At 37.5% G+C, this 19,024-nt stretch overlaps 1 protein-coding gene across 7 annotated transcripts in view; it reads right to left on the bottom strand.

The window, feature by feature from the left end:
* The window catches only part of TENM3 (teneurin transmembrane protein 3), a 1,343,701-nt gene that overhangs the window by 455,945 nt on the left and 868,732 nt on the right, over positions 1 to 19,024 (bottom strand). For all 7 annotated transcript variants that reach the window (XM_032988404.2, XM_032988405.2, XM_032988406.2 and 4 more), the window contains exon 8: positions 14,883 to 14,934. The gene's annotated coding sequence lies outside the window, so the exon portion shown is untranslated. The remainder of the gene's footprint in view (positions 1 to 14,882; positions 14,935 to 19,024) is intronic.

Genomic DNA, 19,024 nt, shown 5'->3' with positions numbered 1-19,024 from the left:
CTAGGTATGAAGCTTTAGGAAGAAACAATCAGCAGACAAAAAACCTATATAACCTGTAAATTGGATGACATCAAATCCATGAGTACAATGTTTATTAAAGAGGAAAGTGCTATTCCTGTACAAATGAAAACCTAAATTATTTAATCCTAAAAGGTATCAAGTTCTGCATCAATAACAACTCAGCAGCTTTCCATATGCAAGCAGAAATATATAATTAGAGTTATTAGAAACAGTAACTATGCATGAGATGAAGAATATGCTTGAAATACTGCTGCTTACAAATCTGACCAATATTTCACTGTGAAAATATTGTTAATAGACTATACCTGGCAACTCTGCAGCTATTCCTGTATCAAGCAAAACAGTAACAGCACTGAACAGCACTATTCCTAAACTTGTGAATAATGATGTCAAAGAACTGCCCTTCCCTTTATAGCTTCCAGTGGGGTTTGAATGGGTATTTTTTTGTATATATATATATATGGGGTAGAGTATACCCATTTCTTAGATATTTTGAGGCACATCTTGATGACAAATCTACTAGAAAGAAATTACATAACTGTAACACACATTTCTTAAAAGTAGAGTGCAATATACTGTTTAACAATACCAATCTGTCTGTAAACAAGAAGGGAAGGGGACAACAAGCTCTTTCCTCAGGTTATAAGGAAACCAAGATTCTTTCAAAAATTCAAGTAATTTTGTCATGTCTGCACAATACCTATGACATGGGAAAGGAACTATGATCTATCAGGTCAGTTTCAAGACAGCTCCATCTTGTCTTTCAAAAAATGATGGACTTAGTATTACAATCCGCTAACATATCTGTATATGTAGCTGACTTCTGCTATGCTTCCTCTTACCCTCCTGACATTTCAAAGTTCTCTGCCAGATCTTACAAACGATCTCCACTAAAAATAACTGCTGGCATTTGCAAGTGGCATGTACTAATCACATTCAGAATAGCATTTTTTACATACACTTATTTGGTTTTTATATTTTTTTGTAAACCTTGGCTCTGGTTGTTAAAAAAAAAAAAAAAGATGGTGTAAAATACATTCCATAGCTGCATTAAAGCAAACAAGTTAAGTTATTATAATTGAAGTGTTGTGACACTAATATATTACACGGGGGTTTGGGTTGCCTTTTTTTTTTTTTTTTTTTTAATTTAAATAATTGCTTGCCTATACAGTTTTCAGTGAGTGAAGGCAATGGCAGTCTGCCTCATTACGTGAATAACTCAATCTCTAAAGGAGTGAATTTCACACACTGAGTAACACAAAACTGGCTCCTACTGGAAGATGGCCTCATCTCTCCATCAAGAGGGAATAAAAGCTTATAAATTAATTTACTGTATTAATTGTTTAAACTTCACCGTAGGGCTTCAGAAGCCCCTCACTTCTAGTTGCTTAACGTACTCTGAACCACAACGCTGCTACAGGAGCTCTGTCTGTAACTGTCTGTGACTCTAACCAACTGCCACACCCAGGAATTAGGAAGAGTGTTTTCCCATTAAACCCAAATTCTTTTCATTTTGGTTTGGTTTGGATTTTTCTGTTTTACAATGTCATGGAAGAAACTTTTTTTTTTTTTTTTTTTTAATGGCTATTGAACACTGTGGTTGCTAAACAGTCACTAGGAGGCTGTGCTCGCTATGAATAAAACTCCAGTTGGTTTGCTCCCAGGAGTGGGAATTTTCATGCATTATCCTGGTGCACCCTGGCCCTTCAAATCAGAGATGTGAAGTCTTTGCTAGCCATAGTGCTCAGCTTGTACCTCATTTACCTGCCATGGAGGAGAAAGAGGGAGTGTTCAAATCACTGGCAGGTTGGCTGAAGGCACTATGCATTTACTGTGGGATTTATTGTGGGAGTCCTGTAACTGCCTTCACACACCCAACTTAATGTTTGGTACATTAAGTTAATAAACTTCTGATCTACTATTCAAATCCATCTCTGTTTTCATCTCAGTTTTCTGTATATCTTAATCAATGTTTCAGTCACAAATATTATAAAAAAGATTCAAAAATATCATATGCAAAAATGTAAACACTGAAATTAAAAAATCATGAAGATGTTTCTATAAATGTTTGAACCAATCTGCATATCAGTTGAAAAGAAGAGCTACATTTTATTATTTTTTTTCCTGAAAAGACCTTTCAATTCTCCTTTAATCATATGATGCAATTCAGAAACCAGAGGTCATATAACCACACCAGTACTATGGTGAACAGGGAAGACATCTAATTGTTGTCCGACAGGAAAATTCCTACCCCGGGTAATGCAAGGAAGCCACAAGCTGTCAGACTCTGGTGGGGTATATTTGGTCAAAGATACAGGGACTAGTCTGTTTAAGTAATAACTGATTGTCTCTCTTAACCCAGAGGGAGAGACAGTGTACATGAGGAAAGATACAAATATTCAGCCCATTATGCTGGTTCTCACATGTCTTCACCACTGCTGTGGCATCTGACTGTCTAATATTCAACTGAAACCATACAATTTTCAATAAATATTCAGAAGACCTGAAAACAGATTGACTAATGATAAGGGTGTTTTCTTCCTTTTTTTTTTTTTTTTGTTTTTAATCAGGTGACTATAGAATACAAGAAAAAGGAATGTCTACATTCATTGCATTCTTCTGATAAACATTTTCTGTTTACTACATTTAACAAAAAAGAAATCTAATTACCACCTTTGTCTTAAGTTAGAGTTCCTGAATCGTAGTATCTCATTCACTGCAGGACACACATCAATTACCAGTTGAGGTTCTGAAAAGTGAATGAATTAGCACATTCTCAAACATTTTCCCAGGTGATTGATACACCTTACTTAGCTTCCTCTTCCCTAAATTTAGGATACAGATATTCCTTCTAAGCTATCCTCCTTTAAAAGAAAAGACTTGGCCTGCTGAATCATGTAAATAAGATGCCTCATTGTTGTCTGCTATTTGAAAGTGTTAGAACTACCATAAAAAAAGAAATCTGTCACAAAGAGTTAAGCTGGAGGTAAAAATTTTTATGTAGTCTGGAAGGTAAGAGACACCATTTCATCTTTATATCAGATTCTGTCTGTTCCATATCAATAAAGTTTCATATAAATGTAGCTAAAATGCAAAGCACTTTCAGTTGAGTTCAAGCTGGAAGAATCTTCTTGATGGAGCTTATCTCAAAATCATTTGAAGTCCAAAGTGTCTATGCAAAACCATTAATCTTGGAATGTGTCTAAACACTATCCTGGAGACAGGCTGCAATTTACAGTTCTCTGTGACAGACAAATCACTGGTAGAGCCCTGTCATTTAACCCCAATGATTTCTTTGGTAGGCATGGAAAGAAAGGTTTTCATACTGCCCTGTCATAGAAGGGCTAAAAAAATATGTCAACACTGTATAACTTTACATAAAAAATAAAGCAATGTTCAGGTATTTCAGTCACGAAAAAAGATCGGCAAGAGGGGCTTTCAGATCAGTGTCATTGATAAAAACTTGCTACATAAAGTATAAAGACAGCTTTTGCATTTTTAGGGGAAAATATATGGGAAAAATATGTTTTTCTTGTGCATCATATTTTTGCTCTACACACTTTAAATGTAAGATGGAGCTCTGTAGTTTTGTATAAGCCTACAGGAACATTTTAACCTCCAGTGACCTAATGGTACATGTTTGCTAGCAGTAGAGGACATCAGAGCAATGGTCATGCTTATCTTACACACAGATCTTGTCAAAATTCTGAGGGGCCCAGCTGGCTAAAATTTGGATTATGCTTATTTAAAGAGAACAATATCATTGGATTTACAGTTTAAATGCCTCTACGTTTAATATGTATTCCACCATCACAAATCAAATTCTATGTAACCTAGAGCCCATCTTAAAGTTTATAGGTATTTGCAACAAGTTTTCTGTAAGTTTTTTCAGTTGCCTTCATTCACATTTATTTAGAAACTGTTTAGTAAAACACAATAAGCCAAGCTGATATTTGTTTAACTTTTTTGCACCTGGTACATTACATACATTTTTAAAATAAAAATGTAGTTTCAGGATATATAACTGAGAAGTCATATTCCACACCTGCCATCATTGCAACCTTTTCTATTCAGTGTGCAAAGTAATTATGCTCACATTATGTACGGCTCTTCATGTAAAACTGTGTTCCTGGAACATTATCTAACAGATAACTGCTGGGTGGTGGAAAAAATGAATGCAAGAGAGACACACATGCCCAAAAGTCATCTAGTGTTTCCTAACTTTACTTGCCCTGATCTTCCTGCAGAAAGACTCTCATCAATTTTGAGGGATATGCAGGAAAATTATGGGATTATATTTTCCTTGCAGGTCAGAACTGACAGTGACTTACCAATAAAGAAAACTCAGGGGAAAAAAGAAGGCGTTCCTGTACACTCAGGAAACTGGGCTGCCTGGCCTCAAGAGTGGTTATAGTTACAGCCAACCCAAGGACACATACTGAATGTGTCCTAAAAACCATGAACTCCTCACACAAGTAGAAACTGACAAAAGGATCAAGGAATAAATCAAGGTAATGGAGGGAGAAGACACCTTTAGCTATACTCCTCAGTGTCTGCCACTTTCAAATGTATGTTTTGATTTTTACTCTTTACTACCTACAGACATCCACGATCACAGACCTGGCCATCAACTCATCAGCACATGTATTTGCTATATCAACACACTGAAAAATCCTACTGGACTACAAGATTCACCACCTATTACACTAGCCTGGTCAGATGCTAGTAAAAATTAAATAACTGTAAGACTTCTTTAGAGGTAAACAAATGAAATGTTGCCCACATGCTCACAAATGTCAGTATGGTTTGAGTCAATCTCTAAGAAATCCATATTTCTCTTGTACGTCATGGGGACACATGACAACGGAGCTCCTATTAGTAACGATCTTTGGAAACTCTCAAAAACTGATTAACTCTGCCACAATTATGAATGTAAAAACAAAGGACTTTGTCCAAAACCCATGAAAGCAACAATGACACCAGTGGGGGGACTGGAGTCAAAGTGTTTGAATGCTGCATCTGGGTTTGGTAGACAGAGCAAACTATTTGAAGGCAGACTCGGTAAGGAATAACATGCATTTTGTAGACACATTTTAAAATTGCAGTGGCAGTGCTAAGCACATAAAACCCCTCCGATTATTAATTCATTTGCATCTGCTCATTCAAAATTAGTTATCCTTGATGAGTGATAATAGTGTATTTCATGCTGTTTTTGAGGTATGTTAAGCTATGAATTACTAACTTAGATAATCATAAAGATAGCTAACTATTAACTTAAAAAATAATCATCAGCATTGTGCAGCAGGCAGGGTGTAAATATCCTTAAATCAGAAAAATACTATCATTTGTAAACAATCAGTTTTCATAATACACTGCATAGCACTGTGCCACGTTCCGTGAGCTTTGTACAATGTACATGAGTCATGTAAAATGCAACTTGCCACACCATGCCAAAAATCAATATTTTCTTCAAATATTGAGAGTTGAAGCTTGCGTGTTAGAGGGACTGATAGCACTTGTTAAATGACATGGCTTACATAAAGGTAGCTATTAGCATTTCTGTGCACTAGTTTAATCCAGATACCTCAACTTTAGTTATCAACTTCTCAACATATTCTAGTTCTGAGCCTTCCCTATGAAAAAGCACTTAGTTTTGCTGAACTTTGACAGAGTATGTGCTGATGAACTAATCTGGACAAATGCTTTTTAAGGGCCAGGGCCTCTAAATTATTTTAATTTTGGTTTTGTAGCCTGTAACTCCTGAGTTCTATCCTTCCATTTTCTACAGCTTCAGGTTTTCTGTGTGCATGAAATTCCCCACCTTAACCTTAAATTATTCTGTCCTTCTGGTGTTCACTGACAGTCTCTGAGGCTTGGGCTTTATTCTCCTTCAGGGTTCATTCTTCTTCTAAATACTCATCATCCATTGCATTCTATAAAGAGAGTTCCCAGCAGTAGTTTTTAAAATAAAAGATAAAATGTTCAGTATCTGAACATTTAAGGCTCTAGTGTCAGTACCTGGAATGCCTCCTGTTGACAATGATGGTTATCACTGGGGGCAACTGAAATCTGTTCATTCTGAACTGTCTTCAGAAATCAGCCTTATCTGATTGTTCTTTCAGATCAAAAGAAATAGGAAGACAAAGCTAGCTGTGCATATTCTTTCACTCTGCACTTTGTTGTTAAAAAAGGAGGAATCCCACTAGGACCTATAAGCCACTTTTAGATATCACTAATCTTTGCTATAGATTTCTATTTTTTTCCATTTATTGCCAGCTGACTTATTAGATGTTGATATTTTAATGACATAGCACAGCACTGTTGGGAATTATTGTGAAAAACATATAACAAAATCTAGATAGACAAAAGAGTATTTATTGCTCAAAAGGAAATGACATGTAATTCTCAGCATTTACAGCTGAGATTAGACTTTGTTTTCCACATGATAGATATGTACTGAGTAATAGGAATACTCGTGAAGTCTCCAAAATCACACCTGGAGCTCCTGGACTCAGGCACAGTTACCATAACTTTTAGATATTTGTGGAAAGTTAGCTTGCATTGCCTCTTACATCAGGTTCAATTTCCATGACTAAATACATAATTACCTTTGTCAACTGTGTAGTGAGCAGACTAGAGGAATACAATTCTTCACTACTTTATTTATTTATCTATTTATTTATTTATTTTAAAACCAGCAACATTATTGCTGACAAAAGGGATGTGAAGTAGTATGTATGAAAGTTTCACTGAAAAAAACAAATTGCAATTGGACTGTGTATGGTGCATTTCAGGCCTCACATTCTGCTTCGCACCTGCTGGAGATGCAGTTTTTGGAGATTTCCCAAAACTTGGTAACACTCTGTTAATCATCCCTACTTTTATATAAACAGCATTACACATATGACTGCTAACAAGTGAATAAATGAAGCATACATTTTTACACTGTTTTATAGTCTCTGACATAGCTATTATCAAGTGAATTAAAATTTTAACATGGAGCCTGTATCTTACATCTGTTTTCTACATCTGGATTTTAGTACTTACTATTAATTTATATACTGCTGAACAATTCTTGGGAAGTCTAGGGAAGTCCAACCAGTTCCCTATTTCCTAGAGTTCCACCTGGCTCATTGACTCGTGCCATTCAAATTATCTGTCCTTCTTTTGTTTTTTTGCCATTAAAAGACAATCAGGTCAATGACCATCTTACTGACATCTGTAAAGCTTCTGTTCACCTTTCTGCTTGTCTTACTATAATTTTAAAATGACTTTTGTGAACAACATAATTTGTACAGTAGCCTCAAGTGTACTAAGCCAGTGCACAGCCTCTTCTCACTATCTGTCAGATGCTGGAGAAAAGGATATGGATGACAACTGAACCTGAGATCAGTTTGCCATCAACTCAGAAGTGTAGCACGCATGAAAATGTCCCTTTCTATTGCTATTAACAGAAGGAAATGTCTCAAACATCTTTAAAACCCCATCAGAGTAGATCTAAAGGTCAAATCTCAGTTTCACAAAACCACCCTGTCCTATAGGGGTCATTAAACTCTACATCAAATGAGCAAAAACTCAAATGTTGTTTCTTATTTTACACAAAACACGCAGAAATCACAATTTTAGACACAAAGGCAGAATGCTGGAAAAAAAAATCAAGTTCTTTGTTCTTTCAGCAAAAATTTTCACTGACAAATTGAGTTATACTAGCTTCTGGTTCAGTCTGGAGTACCAGCTTCGGTTTTCCTGATTTCTATGTTTCCTGACTTATCTCCCTCGGGCTATTCAGGTTAGATGGACTCAGTAGACTAAGTATAAAAATCACGGTACAAAACCTACCACAAATTAGCCTTAAAAAAGTAGTTTGAAGGACCATAACAAAGGGGTTTTAGCTTCTTGAAGGGAAATAACAAATTGCTTTTTGAAACAATAGTTCAGTGGCTAAAAAAGAATTGAGCATCTTAAAATAACAGGGCTGCGATACTTACAGCAACTCAAAGCATCAGCTGGACTACTTTTAGACATAGTATGACCACGCTACAAAAGTTAAACTGACAACTTTATTTAACATTTTGCTTAAGAAACCAACAAAATCTTCAATTTTTTAAATTGTTTTTGGTTTTACTTTGGCATTAAAGTGATAAATGGTAAGAAAATGAAAAAAAAAAAAAAAGAAAAAAAAAAGGGAGACTTATTAAAGTACTTGCTCTTTTTCTTTTTTATCTAATGGACTACTCAAAACACCCACACTCTAATTATTTCAGCTGTATCCATAATATCTGACAAAACCCGACTTCTCTTTGTTATAAACATTTTTCCTGAAAAAATAACTTTGTTTTCTACATAGAAAGTAAAACATTACTATTTTTGTATCCAGTTAGCATCATTTTTTTACAGATCAGCAATGAAGTATCTTCTAGAATTTATCACCTGGCATATTTACTCTCTGATCTTGGACTAAACAACATTTCTGCTAATATCAACAAGCTGTAGAACTAAAAGCAAGTTTTGCTAGGACATTAAAGGGTCCTAAAAGACAATACTGAAATTCCTGGATTGTATCAAAGTAGCACCTCCCTAAGCCCAGTATTTTTCCCATTGCACTGTGCTCTGAAAGGGAATCCATGACTTTGCCTGTTATCTGTCCTGGGTTTGAGTGAGTGGTGGCATTTTTTGGTGGCAGGGGAGGGGGCTATAAGGGTGGCCCCCTGTGAGAAGCTTCTCGAAGCTCCCCCAGCTCAAAGTCAACTCCACCTGTGCACGAAAACTGAGCCAATTGGCTGCACCTCTGCGATAACACATTTAAGAAGGGATGTGGTAAGGAGGAGTCGGATTTGTGAGGAGTTGCTGCAGCTGCGTGAACACCAAAGTCAGTGGAGGAACAGAGGAAGAAAGGAGGGGGGAGGTGTGCCGGAGCAGAGACCCCCCTGTATCCTGTGGTGAGAAGGCAGGGCGGCCCCCCCCGCCACCCATGAAGATCTACGGTGGAGCAGACACTGATTTATAGCCTGTGTTTTTCACCTGGATGATCAAAGTGCTGTGCACAAAGAAGGCCAGGGTCTTGGGGGAAAAGGTAGCCCCCCTGCTGTAATTCAGAGCTGGGAGGATTGCAGCATGCGGGGGAGTCCCACGCCGGAGCAGCTCGGGAAGGGCTGCAGCCGTGGGAGGGAATCCAGTCAGAGAAAGTTAGTGACCCACAGCGGGGCAGTGTGGGGAATGCTGCAGCCTGTGGGAGGAACTCATACTGGAGAAAGGTTGTGGAGGACTGTCTCCTGTGAGAGGAGGACCACGCTGGAGCAGAGGGAACAAGTTCCAGAAGCTCCCCCCACCGAAGGTGAAAGTGGCAGCACTGACTGCACTCCCCATTCCCTGCCCCCTGTGCTGGTGTGGGGAGGATGTTAGAGATATCGGGGGCAGAGCTGAGCCTGGGAAGAAGGGAGGGGTGGGGGGAAGGTGTTCTCAAAATGTGGCAATGCTTCTACCTGTCCTACTCTGTTAAGTGTTGTTAGTGTCTGTAATAAATGTATGTTCTTTTTTTTCTTCCCCTAACGAGTGTCTTTTGCTCGTGACCATAAAGGGTGATTTTCCCATCCCAGTCCTATCTCGAACCCCAAGCCTGGCTCTCTGTCCTTTCTCATTGCCGGAAGAGAAGGGGAAAGAGTGGCTGAGTGGTGTTTGGCTGCCAACCAGGGCCAAACCATGACACATCTCTGCAAATGTCCAAAGTAGAATCCTACCAATAAAGACAGAAATGGTTCTTGAGGACACAGTCAAGTTTTCATGTTTTCAGATAAACAAATAAAAATTAGAGAATCACAGAATCATTTAGGCTGGAAAAGACCCTTAAGATCATCAAGCCCAACCATTAACACTGCCAAATACACCACTAAACCATATTCTTAAGTGCCACACCTACAATGTATATATTTCCCAAAACACTTCATGCTGAGTGACTTGATAACCTGTACACATTAGGTCAGCCCTGCTTAGATGAAACAGAGCACGAATTCTGTAGCTCCTGTCCCTTGCTTGTGGCTATGCCAGCAGGTTGTGTTGGGGCTCAAGAGTAAGGGCTAATTTCCACTTTCTGCTGGAATCCCAGGAGGTTCAGGATCATGCTCATGTGTCAAAACAGGAATGTGTTTTAGCAGTCACTTTCCACCTGAGGCCACCTGGGTTCTACAAAGGAGGCATCTATTCACTTTATTTTGCTATTAAACAGGTTAAGTCTGTTATGCTCAGGACTGCTTAATAGCCTCACAAAATTGAGCTCATTACTGATCAAACAGCCCTGCCCACTTCTGATTAATAGTATGATGTTCATTATGTTGATAACAGACTAAAATTTAACTGTTTTAATATCTTAATTGGCTTGTGAGATTGAATTATTGAATTAATAAATTAATACATTTCAAGGAGAGGTTTTAAACAGGGGCAGTACACTAGGGCTACACCAAATTCTTGATGACTAAGAATGTTAGAGACAGAGACATTTCCCTTGATAAGCATTGCAGAAAATTGTGGAATTTTACCAGGAGAGGAGAATCCTGACTCTAATCCATCCTTCCAGAACTATTTACACAAAGTACTGGGTCAAATCATGATCCTTCCTCCATATATTACTCTGTGCCTGGTCTTTAAGGCTACTGCTCAGAAGTGAGATATGTGGTTTTGAGAAGGACCTAGAAGCAGAAGTTTTTCCAGTTTCAATTAAGCCATTTTCTAAAGACAGGAATTAGAATTATTACTAACCCTATCCTTGGATTTTGAATGTAAAGAATGAGAAGCAGTCTGTACAATAAGGCTTTTAAGTTCAGTAATTCAGGCCTGTGACTCCCAGGCTAACTTGATTTGCAGCTCAGGACTTCAGACGGGGACCTCAGCTTTGATGGCAGAGAAGATTTCAAACTCATCTTTGCCACTGCCTACTGGTCAATAAGTCTGGGTTTTTTTTTGAGAAATAATTTCTCAGACTTACAACAAATATGCCAAACAGTGCAATTGTGTGTAAAGATGCTGGAAGTGTCTGAAAATATAAAAAACATCCATTAATAACACAGGTTTCCATAACTGACTGACTGATTGCTGTGAGAAGACAACAGTTCAATCATTGAGTACAATACCTTTTTATTCTATTGTGGACAAGTTGAAAAAATAGTTCCACTGTCATGCCTCTCTACAGCTCATAAATATAGGTAACCTGACAAAGATTTGATAGTAATGTGGAGAAATCATACCAGTATTTAAACAGTAACGATAAAGATGCATAAGCATAAAAAATAAAATAAAATAAAATAAAACCCAGTACTAGGGAGGTGGGCCTACTGTCATCTGGGAATTCAGGTCTGATTCCTATATCAATGATTCCAGGACTCAAGATGCTGTGACATTTAGTGAGTAGACAGAGTGAAGGAGAGACCAAGTCACTGTAATCCCTATCTATTAAACGAAAAATTCCATGGATGTCCAAAAATAGATACAACACAGCAGAAGCCATAAGCTCTTTGTATTGGGGTAAGAACTTTGCAGTCTTACTGACACCCAACACTTTTATGTATGTTTTCATGAAAGAAAAAGAAAAAAGCAAAAAAGTTGTGACAATAATAACTTCTGCCATAAAACTATCATCAGGGCATCTATTAAATATAGAAACCTCTACTAAAATAATAACCTTTAACATGGTGTACAATACCATTTGACTTCATGATTACAAATTGAAACAAAATGCTAGCATTTAAGCCATAGAAGAGAAGTTGAAAATAAATGATCATAAAAAATGTAAAGATAAAAATTGTGAGGAAAGACTTTCATCTACCACCAGAATTAGTAAGTTTTGTACAGGGTTATTGATTTAGCTTATTGTTTACTGTAGTAAATAGTCATAATTGTCTGGAAAAACAGGGATTTAAAAATACTTTAAAATTGCTTTTAATAGAGGCCCTCTTGGCACTAGGACCATTTGTTTGTTGTTTTGTTTTGTTTTTAGTAGTTATAGCTGAGATCTACAGAGGACTTACACTGTTGCAAACTGTTGACAACTGTAGGAACACAGACCTACCAAGACCAACGTTACAGGACTTACTCAGTGAATGAAACTGATCTGGAAGTCATTATGGAGAATACCAGAAAAACTCAAGAAGAACCAGATGCATCATCACAGGACTCGTACTGCACCAGCAGCAGGAGTACTGACTTGTCGGTCGCATCTCTACTGAGAAGGATTTGAGTACAGTAAGATACAGGTGAATTAGTGAAAGCTGGAGTAGTGGAAATTTAAATTTGTAAAATCAAACTGGTAGAATCACTAGCTTCCTTTAGCCTGTAATGGCTAAGTGGGCAATGGAACATAACATCTTACATTGGATAATTTAAAAACACAAGCTAGATGCAGCCTGTAAGTCTTATCCAGGGATGCATTTGTGTTTCGACATAAAAGCATATTCGAACAGCAGCAGGTACAGATATTACAAAAACAGCCTTTCAGTTCTCTCTTGCAGGAACACTACAAAACACACATTCTTGTTGGCTATTTCAGTTTAAATGCTTAGTCCAGGTTAAAGGAGGAACACCTTTCAAATAGCCAAAAAGAATTTGAAGAAATGCCCCAAGTTTGACATGTTTTATTAGAGTAGCATTCACACATTCCTTCCAAAGTGGAAAACAGACTAAATTAAATGCTAAAAAAGCAAGGAAGTAGCAACAGTGTATTTCAATAGCACAGACTTTGCCTTTGTATGTGTGTTGCAACAAATAGCCAAACAACAAATATTGTCAGGTACCCAGCTGAATACCAAAATTATATATACAACCTAGAATAAATGATATACCTACAATTCCCTACAGGAACTTTTTTTTTATTCTAAATGAGCATAATATAATCTAATAGTTCTCAGTCACAAACCACAATTGATTAAAGCCAAAATAAATATAAGAAATTATCTGTAAGCGTATTTAAACTGTTTATATAAATGGTGTTCTGGACATTTTTACTGTTTATTTCTCCTATGCCCATGATGAGTGCAAAGTAAGATTAACTTTTTTTTTTTATTATTTTGGTAGTAAAATCACATCCAGAATCTACAAAGCTTTCTCATTTAAAGCTGCTGTACCTACCAATGCAAGTCCTAAGATATGTTCTGAAAATAAAACAATAAAGAGGACTAACACTGTATAGAGGAAGTACATGGAAATTTCCTATTCCTTCCAGACCTTTATTTCAGCATTAATTAAATAATCTTTTTCAAAGAAAAACAAAAAAGAAAAAAATTTAAGTATAGAGCTTTATTATCTCCTGCAGGAGACATGTTAAGGTACTGGAAAGGGCTACTGAAGAAGGCCATAGTGGTCAGTTGTGCTGTATGCAACATTAGAACTGCAAATATCTTTTTCAGGTAATATCTCTTATGTTCACCATACCATGAGTGAGATACCCTACTTCTCCTTACTCACACTGTCCTTTGTCAGATTCAAGAAAAAAACTATATGACTCAGCAACTATAGAACGCATTTAAATTAAATATAACAATATAGCTAGGAAATGAGAAAGGGATAAAAGCTGGTAAAAAAAGTCTGACAATGAAGACTCCAGTTCTGATGACTAAGTGATACAATATATAAAGCCTTTTCCAGGTTATTGAGGTTTTTTTTTCTTTTCCATGGAGAGAGAGCAAGTGAGAGGGGGTGCGGGGGGAGAAAAATCTGTGGTCTGTAAATGATCAGCACAAAAAATAAATTATGGTCAAGTAACGGAACTTTTCTGATGTGTAAATTGAATCATTCCCACACGCTGGTGTTTTATAATTAAAAGGCCCTTTTCACTGTGGGAAATTTTACTGAATTTTGTATTAAAAGAAGAAACAAACCATCAATCAGGAGGAGGTAGGGTAACTCAAAGAGCTCAACCTATTAAACTTGAAGAGTGTAGTCGAATTCTGAATGACTTGCTCTAGGAAACTGTAGCTCTTTTAAGGCAGGATACTGTACAAACATTAATGAGCAGAACGCGTACCTGATCACTGTTTTAAAATCTTTTGTAGTCATATAGAAGAACACTTTCCATTTGGTGTCAGAAGATGCAGAATATGGTTTTAAACAAACCCTTTTTCTGAGGTTCACAAGCTTTAAATTACTTGACTTTGGTTACCATTGAGAAAAATCGCTGAGCTAAAACCAAAGGAAAAAAACCCAAAACCCAGATACTCGTTCGGGTCAGTAGAGTTGCTATGTAAGTACTGATCAGACAGATTAAAGTTTGCTCACAGCCAGATCACCACCAAATACAAACACTTTTGAGTGGGCACCAACAGCTGCCATTTCAGAGCTCTGGTACCTTATGTACTTTCAGCTCAGAAGAGGTCATGGCTACAAATGACATTTGCAAATTGTTAATCTAAAGAGAGGCATCATTAAAAAACATCACAATATGGCATACGTAGGCAACAGTAGTTTCTTGTGGGAACTTGAGAAGTCTCACAAGAGATTTAATAGCTCATTTTGAGAATGTAATTATTTATTCAATTATGTTCTATTCTTGATAAGTCTGGTAACAGGGTAGAGAACTCATCACCCTGGATCTTCCTTCTTGAACAAAATACAGCTGTTAAAGTTAACACTACATGAATTTATCCCATTTTATATTTTGACCTACACTGTTATTGCAACAACAGTAAATTAGATACAGCAGCATAAATTACAGATAATGGGTAAATCAGTAGAACATTGTATACTGAGCACATATGGGCCTATTGTAATTTTGCAGTTTGCTCTGTTCTGTCAGTTAGACAACTGTGTGTCATCTAAAAAATACCAATGGAATATATGGGCCCCACTAGAGCTTGAGGCTGTAGGATGTTTCATCTTACCTTCAGCTTTCTGTGTAGTGTTATGCTGGTGGGTGCCCAATGATCCAGGAATCTGCAGTAAGAACAGATTATGAAGAATTTAGTCAAACATATTTTTACTTTTTAAATGTTTATATATTATTACAGAATACGACAGTAACTTCAAAAATCAAAACATTAGGTGATAATTTTTTTCTGTACCATTATTTTCCTCTTTGCATTGTGATATACAATGTACCTATAAACTCTGTATCTTTCCTAAAATCTAAATGAGATGCAGATTATCTGTAATAAAACATTTATTATAGCTGCTGCTGGACCGACATGTTACTACACTGTAAAATGCAATTTTATTTGTTTGAACCATATGGAAGTGTTGATTGTATGTTGGATACTAAATGTAAAAATGGCATTTTGGAGATCCACGTTCATTGCACCTCATTTACTTTCACAGTTGGTTCCTTCAGGTCACACATGAGAAGGTCCTTTCCTTTCTGCTACTGTGGAAAACTGATCATATGTCCTGAGAATTTAATACAAATTTTAAGAGAAAGGTCTTCCTACCATTAGCTCTGATGATATGAATTTTCAATTGCAACTTAGCAATTTTGTTGATGTATGCACCAGCAAATATAATATAAATCCCCCTGCTATAGCTTTGCAAAGCCAACGTATTCAACAGTAATAAACATAAAACATATGAAAAAGATAATTATTCTTTTTTAAAGAAAGATAAACCTAATGGCATTTAGAATATATACTAAGAGCTATTTTCAGATAGTATTTTTCATAAGTATTACACGATTACAGCATTCTGAAGTTAACTATAAAATGATTTTCTGTGTTAATAATCAGGAATTTGGGAGTAGTGCACATATAAAGACTAAGCATTAATAAATTAAATGGATATATGGAATAAAGCCCTTGCCAATAACAATAATATCTGAAAATCATGTTTCATTCTTATCTTTCTTACATTCCAGTTATTTTCACGTTGTACTGTCTACCAAAAAGGGAAGAATAAAAAAAGTACAAGATGTTTTAAACTGCACAACAATTTTTTGTTTCTAGAACTCCTCTTCAAACAAGAACCCAAATAGCCTACACATTTTTTCCACTGAGCCTTTAATAATACTGTGATTTTGTAAATTATAATAGTAATTTTGATGATGGATCAAATGTGAAAAAAACAGGACATTTCCTATATTTGTGTAAGTACTTTTTCCAATGACAAAATGTTTTAATTACACTGCGCTTTCAGCATTTAAAAAATGTAACGTGAAGGAACATTTCACCAGTAATTTTTTTATTTCAAGAAAAATAGTTGAAGTCTAAAAGCTCAGCATCTTCTGGGATTATTTTTTTTTCTTTTAAAAGGTAGGCGTTGTACTGACTGATCAAAGAATCAGAAGAAGGGGTATAAATATGATCCAAATAATGATAGTGTACTTGTTTTGGCTGGGCTAGAGTTCATTTTCTTCATAGTAGCTAGTGTGGTGCTATGCTTTGGATTTGTGATCAAACCAGTGTTGATAACGCATGGATGTTTTAGCTGTTGCTGAGCAGTGCTTACACAGGGTTGAGGCCTTTTCTGCTCCTTGCACTGCCCTGCCCAGAAGTTGGGAGGGACAGCTGACCTCAGCTGACCAGAGGGACATTCCACACCATAGGAGGTTGTGCTCAGCCATAAGAGCTGGGGGAAGGAGGAAGAAGGAGGGGACATACAGAGTTACGGTGTCTGTCTTCCTAGATAACTGTTCTGCTTGATGAAGCCCTGCTTTCCTGCAAATGCCTAAACATCTACCTACTGATGTGAAGTAGTGAATTAATTCCTTATTTCACTTTACTTGTGCACACATTTTCTGCTTTACCTATTAAATAGTCTTTATCTCAGCCCATGAGCCTTCTCACTTTTATCTCCCCGATTCTCTTTCCCACCTCACTTGGTGGCAGTGAGTGAGTGGCTGCACAGGGTTTGGCTGCCTACTGAGGTTAATCCACAATGTCCAGGAAAGTCACTCTTGGTATTGTCTTCAAACTTCTGACAGGCAGAGATTAAGAAACAGGATAAGCAGCCTATTTTTAGATTCTGGGGAAAACAGAGTGCATGTTATATTAGACCATAGTACTGACTGGCTCCGCAGTCTGAAAAAGTGTGTGGATATTGGATCTGTACATCCAAGTTCTACCTGAACCATGAAAGGCACTTCCTATGGTATCTGTATATACAAAACTGTTGTGGTTTGAGCCTACTCAGCAGCTAAACGCCACACAGCCGCTCACCCACCCTCCCCCCACTTGGGAATGGGGAGGGAATCGGAGGGGCAAAGGGAGACTCACGGGTTGAGATAAAAACAGTTTAATAACAGTAACAGAACAACACGCTGACAGCAGTATCAGCGGGTAATGTACCATACAGCTGCTCACCACCCACCGACCAACACCCACCTGCTCCTGGCTGGCAATCCCAAACACAAAGGCCCCACAGCCACACTCCCAGAAGTGAGAGCCCCTCCCAGCCCACTCCTGCCTTTATATGGTGAGCACAAGGTCACATGACATGGACTATCGGCCAATCGGGGCCCAGCCCTCCAGCTGTGCTCCCCCCGCCCCCGCACACAGGTGAGGGCACTGGGCCCTGGGGAGCCCCTGGGGTCTCAGGGGGCTGCAGCTCCTCCCGCTGCCAGACCAACGGGAACTCTAGTCCAGCCCCAACCAGGACAAAAACCGAAGAATAAAAGTCAACACAAACTCTCCCACATGGTACTGAGAGGTCTCCCTAAATTTATGCCCTGGATTGTAATTTTTTTTTTTTTTTTAATATATATGTGCAGACATATATAAAAATGAATACACAGCGTGGCTGTACAGTCAATATAAACATGCAAGAAGCTTAAATACTAGAATATAATTGTAGCAATACTGGGACAAGGTACTGAAAAACCAAAGGCTCAATATTAAAAATGGTCTAATGCATGATGACCAGTTACTGAATCATTGATTCACACCATTTGTTTATAACAAGCATAAAACCAAATACAAAATAAACAGAATAAACAAAATAAATTGTGCCTAATTTCCTTACTGAGTGTCTAAGCATTCCTATTTGTGTCATCAGAGTATCTGCACCATGGATCTTAACATAGCCTCCTTCAGGAATTCTGAACCCCAGACAGTAAAGCAGCTTGAAGGCAAACCTGAAATGTTAATCTATGGCAACAATCTTAAATTTAATCCTTGTGTTATCTATAGGCGTTATCAGTTGCAGGAATTTAATTTTCCACCTTTGGAGGGTGGGCTTATGAGTTCCAAGTGGTGACTTCACAACGGCCAATAATAGATATTTAAATTAAAGAAAAAGCAGAAATTCATATAACTCTGCTCTCTCCAACATTTCCTGTTTCTAGATCTAGGTGACCCTGTGCTCAAACTTTTTCCTTCCTTTCATTATTCCATTTCTTAGGTACCTAATGGTCCCGATTCACTTGACTTGTATTTCTGAATATATTCCTAGCATTGCACACTTGAAAGTCAAGCTCGGTGACACTCACTGCCAACATATTTAACTACCTTTGGTGCTCTGATCTTCATTTACTGGAGTATGATCAAAGAATGCTGCCCTCAGAAATTTGGGAAGGAAAACTGAAAATAGCATCAAGTTAAAGTCCAAGAAATAGCAATGAAGGCTCACCCCTGAGCAGCTTCTTCTGAGGTGCTCAGATATGGAATGCTTCAGTTTCACCAGAATCAGTCTGATTGATCAGTCTGCTGGTTTTAATGGGAAATGTACTATTCATCAGATGGGTTGTGATCAGGAACTATAAAATTTAAAAATTGAACTGTTGATCTACAGTAGCTCAACTCATACACAAACTCTCACAACAGACCTGGGCCAAGAATCTCAGCCTCATGGAAGGCACTGCTGTTTAAGAGAAGGAAGCAGAAGTTATTGTGATCAGAATGTGTAAACTGCCAATCTTCAACAAGAAAATTAAAATTTCACCTAATTGTTCCTAACTAGCTTCTGGCAGAAGACAATGGAAGGTCATATATGATGACCTGAGTTCAGACAAGTCAGCTATACAGTTGCCTGGCCTCAGCTGCCTTTCCAGGTGGCAGCAGGTCTCCTATAGGTCCTCACCCCTATGGGACAAGCCACATAT

This window comes from Tyto alba, unplaced genomic scaffold (assembly GCF_018691265.1).
Source record: "Tyto alba isolate M040663 unplaced genomic scaffold, T.alba_DEE_v4.0 Super-Scaffold_6, whole genome shotgun sequence".
Classification (NCBI taxonomy): domain Eukaryota; kingdom Metazoa; phylum Chordata; class Aves; order Strigiformes; family Tytonidae; genus Tyto; species Tyto alba.
Note: the sequence above shows the minus strand (reverse complement) of the source record. Positions and strands in the feature narration are given on the sequence as shown.